The sequence below is a fragment of the Penaeus monodon genome, chromosome 40 (genome assembly GCF_015228065.2).
Source record: "Penaeus monodon isolate SGIC_2016 chromosome 40, NSTDA_Pmon_1, whole genome shotgun sequence".
Lineage (NCBI taxonomy): Eukaryota > Metazoa > Arthropoda > Malacostraca > Decapoda > Penaeidae > Penaeus > Penaeus monodon.
Genome location: NC_051425.1, coordinates 25,339,763 through 25,344,762, shown reverse-complemented (window position 1 = coordinate 25,344,762; position 5,000 = coordinate 25,339,763).

Below are 5,000 nucleotides of genomic sequence, written 5' to 3'. Positions count from 1 at the left end.
ATATTACAAGAAAATAATTTTCGTTTCATAAATTGATGGAAATGTTTTATAATGATTGAATTTGTTAGAATAGCCTAGATTTTCTTCATATAGTTTTTAAAAAGTCTAATATATCTTTCTGAAATGGCTTAGTAAAAATTATACTAAAAGGAAAAGGAATATCGTGGGAAGAAACATGTAAAATATGTAAATGGTTTTTTTTTGTTCTTATTCTTTTTTTTTCTTATTATTTTCTTGTCACTTTTTCCTTCTTTCTCCTTCTATTTTTTTTTTCTTTATCTTCATTTCCCTATTTTTTTCTCTTCTCTCTCTCTCTCTCTCTCTCTCTCTCTCTTCTCTCTCTCTCTCTCTCTCTCTCTCTCTCTCTCTCTCTCTCTCCCTCCCTCCCTCTCTCCCTCCCTCCCTCTCTCCCTCCCTCTCTCTCTTTCCCTCTCTTTCTATCTCTCTCCCTCTCTCTCTCTCTCTCCTCCCTCTCTCTCCCTCTCTCTCCCTCTCTCTCCCTCTCTCTCTCCCTCTCTCTCCCTCTCTCCCATTCTCTCCCTCTCTCCCTCTCTCTCCCTCTCTCTCTCTTTCCCTCTCTCTCTCTCTTTCCCTCTCTCCCTCTCTCCCCCTCTCCCCTCTCCCTCTACACTAATTTTGACTCCGAAACGGAAGCTTGGCTTGTTAGTATTTTGTACTTTCATCATCAACGGAATGTACGTTTTCCGTTTTTTCTTTAATCTTTACGTTTTCTTTTTATCTAACGATTCGAAAGTTGACTCGTATTCCCTGTTTTCCACTGTTTCTCTAAAGGAAAATACAGAACAGGAAAAGATTCGGAAGTGGGAGGAGAGGGAATGTCTCTTTATTTTAACACGCTAAGAAAAGGGGCGGGAAATTGAGAAAACGGTAGTACAGTCATTTAACATCAATTACGAGAACATCTCTCGTAAGATCAGTCTTATAAAGTATTCCTTCACGGATAATCTATATCTCATGATCTGTTCACCATCGTCGTATTGCTCCAAAGCGTTCGTTTGTACTCGAAAAGGGTCGAACTAGTGAACGCAAAGGCTTCGGTTGTCGGCCATCTTGGTCAGTTGGGAACTCTCACGTGACCTGCGGATAAGCCTGTATTTTTCTTCCTTTCTTCTTTCGTTTGCTCGTTCTTTCTTTACTTCATTTCTTTTTGACAAGAGTGATTACTGGACGACGGTTTTTTTTCCTAGGGAAAAAACCTAAGATGGCAGTGATATTAGAATGTCCTATGAGTTCCTAATGATTCTGAAAAGGTTTACAGGTCTATGTATACACTTCTACAGTTATTAAATATGTCCTTTTTAATAGGCTTAGAGGATAACGAAAAATACGTCAAATGTAAAGGTATTACTGAAATCTATAACAAAATGGGTTGCAATAAACAATAAAACCTTTTTCCAAAGTACAATATAAAGTGTAGACTGAAATCTATTGCTAATTTCAAAACATAAGCACCAGGGAAGGGTTTCCAGTCGTAAGCACGATAAAGAATAGACCATCATACTTTAAAGTATATGAGGGAGTCTTTTGTATGTATTCGGGGGCAGATATATGGCAGGCTATTTTTTTATTGAACGTTTGGATTAGTCTTCGTGTTGAAAATAATCTGATCTAGAAAAAAAAAGAGAGAAAGTAATGATAAAATAAACGCAATAGCGAAAAAATAATAATTGGAGAATACAAATGTAACGTCAGTCTTTTTTATAGACTTTTCTGAAACACATTTTTAACCATAAATTAAAATGCCGTTGCCTGGTTTCACCCAGACTAATTGAAGTTAATTAAGAATAAAACTTAATTGGGTAAAGCTTGATTATTTTTAACGCCAAGGGTTATATACAGTTGCTAGAAGACATTGAATGACAACTTGAACACCTTAATTAATAGGACACAATTAGCCTGGATTTTTAAAGCTATATGTAACGAGAGGATCTTGAGCAATAACTCCATTGTGATATTGAGGTCTCTGTGGTTTTAGAGATCCCCCGCCTCGTTGACGATATTCGGGAAAAACGTGACAGTTGGTGTTTCAAATGACGGGAAAAAGTTTACTTTTCGCAATTGCAGTGTCAATTCCGCACTCTATTTCTGAGTATGTGTGTGTGTGTGTGTGTGTGTGTGTGTGTACATATGTGTGTGTTTATATATATCTACATATATATATATATATACATATATATATATATATATATATATATATATATATATATATATATATATATGCATAAGAATACATAGACACACACAAACACACACACATACATATATACATACATACATACATATATATATATATATATATATATATATATATATATATATATATATATATATATATATATATATATATATATATATATATATATATAAATGACTGCCGCGATAGCCCAGTGGTTAGGGCATTGGACTCCGACCCTCCTGATCCCGAGTTGAATTCCCCGCCGCGGCAGTCGTAAAAAGGCCTGCGCTCAGACTGCTCGTTCGAGCCCGGTCTCACGGCGAGAAAACGACATACCGCCTTGAGAAGTCAAATCGCAGGTGTCGTAGGGGAAGTCGCCGCCGTGGCACAGGTGTTAAGCGCGCCGAATCGGTTGATTAGGATGGGCATCCAATCAGGCAAGGGTAATACTGCCCAATAATGAATTGAGAGAGGCCGATTTCCCGCAGTGGAATATATATATATATATATATATATTAATATGCACATACATATATATGTATACATATATATAAGTATATACATAGTTTGTGTATATGTGTATACATATATATATCTATATTTATAAATATATATATACATATATATTATATATATATTTATATATAAATTAATATATATGCATAAGGATATGGATATATATATATATATATATATATATATATATATATATATATATATTATATATGTGTGTGTGTGTGTGTGTGTGTGTGTGTGTGTGTGTGTGTGTGTGTGTGTGTGTTGTGTGCGTGTGTGTGTGTGTATGTGTATGTATGTATGTATGTGTGTGTGTGTGTATGTTTATATTTTATATATACATACATATATGTGTGTGTGTGTATATATATATATATATATATATATATATATATATATATATATATGTATATATGTATGTATAGACATATATATAAAGATAGATAGACAGATATAGATATATACATATATATAATATATATATATATATATATATATATATATATATATATATATATATATATATATATATTTCATATATATAATATATATATATATATAATATATATATATATATATATATATATATATATATATATAATACATAGATCGAAATAGGTACATAACCTCATTGCTCTAATGTCGTCCGATTAAGAAGAAAAAAAGCCAAAACCGCATCGGAGAAGAAAAAGCAAAAATCCGGAAGCAAAAAAAAAAAAAAGCAAAAATCCGGAAGCAAAAAAAAAAAAGCAAAAATCCGAACCGAACATTGCCTCGGGAAGGCAAAAGCCGATTCATCGAATGACTTTTGGCACTGATGGCATTATTGTTCGGGACACCTGACAACAGTCCTCCTACTGACTCCGACTTCGGTGTAACTTGTTGCCAAGAGATGTTCGGCGGGCGCTGCGGCGGGCAAAGAATCGGACGAGGCACGTGTGTTCCCTCACGCTGTTACCAGGATACCGCTTCCGCCACGCTCGCCCGCTCGCTCGCAAGCCTTCGTTCAGAGTTTGTACCCTTAACCTCGTTACTGGGACATGATGGCTTATTTCGGAGGAGCGAAGCGGGGGGCAAAAACCGGCCGGTCAAATTGCCACACGAGGAGGCGGAGGAGTCGATTCCTTTCCCCTTTTTCTCCTTTTATTAATTCCTCTCTGTAGGAAGATCGGTCGAGCTTCATGCAGTAAATTCGTGTTTACAGGCACGAATCGATATTAAAGGTGCGGTGTTGGAAGAGAAGCAAGGCGCACTTCTGCCCCGATTTATGGGTTATGCAGTAACTATGGTCATATGCATGGCGGTAAAGTGACTGAAATAAGCGAGATGAGGAGAAAAAAAATAAGGAAAATAAGTGGGAGTTAGAATAACAAACGTAATAACGGGAGGGGGAGATACAGAGAGCGAGAGGAGAGAGAGAGAGAGTCTTCGTGACATGTACATTTATTACATATATGTGCGTGTTTGTACATTTGTTACATTTGTGCGTGTTTATGCTTTACCGTGTAAGTATGATCGTGTGTTATTATGTACATTTAAGTGCCTGTGGGTCTTTATGTCCACGCATATGGCTCTTTCGCGTCTCCCGAACATGCAAGCGGCATCCTCAGTGCTGGCAAAGAACAAAAATGAATATTCGTACTGCATTTGCTTCCCCCCTGAATGGATGTGTGTGTGTGTGTGTGTGTGTTTGTCCTTGTGTGTGTGTGCGTTTACGTGTGCGCGTTCGTGTGTGTATAGTGAGAGACAGACTAGCAGTCAGCGAAAAAGAGAAAAATAATAATTGATACAGACAGTAAATATATATATATATATATATATATATAATATAATATATATATAATATATTAAATATATATATATAACTGATAGATACAAGAAGAATAAAATATTTCTAATAGTATATTATTACATATATGATGCTGTTTTATTTAGTTACATATTGATTATCTATACGATATATATTATTATATATATATATATATTATTAATCTATGTTTATATATACGCATATGCTTTTGGTGTGTGTCATGGTGTCTAGTCGTGGTGTGTGATTTCGTATGCTTGTGCCTGTGGTGTGTGTGTGTTGTGTTGTGTTTGTTTGTGTGTGTGTGTGTGTAGGTGTGTGTTTGTGTTGGGTGTTGTGTAGTGGTGGCTTGTGTTGTGATTGTGGTGAAATTATTTTTATTATCAAGTAAATTTTATTTGAAAATGCTTATTTGTTTCTGTTTGCTTTGTAAACATTTATTTCTCGTATTTGTTACCTTTCTTCAAAAATCAAACGTAG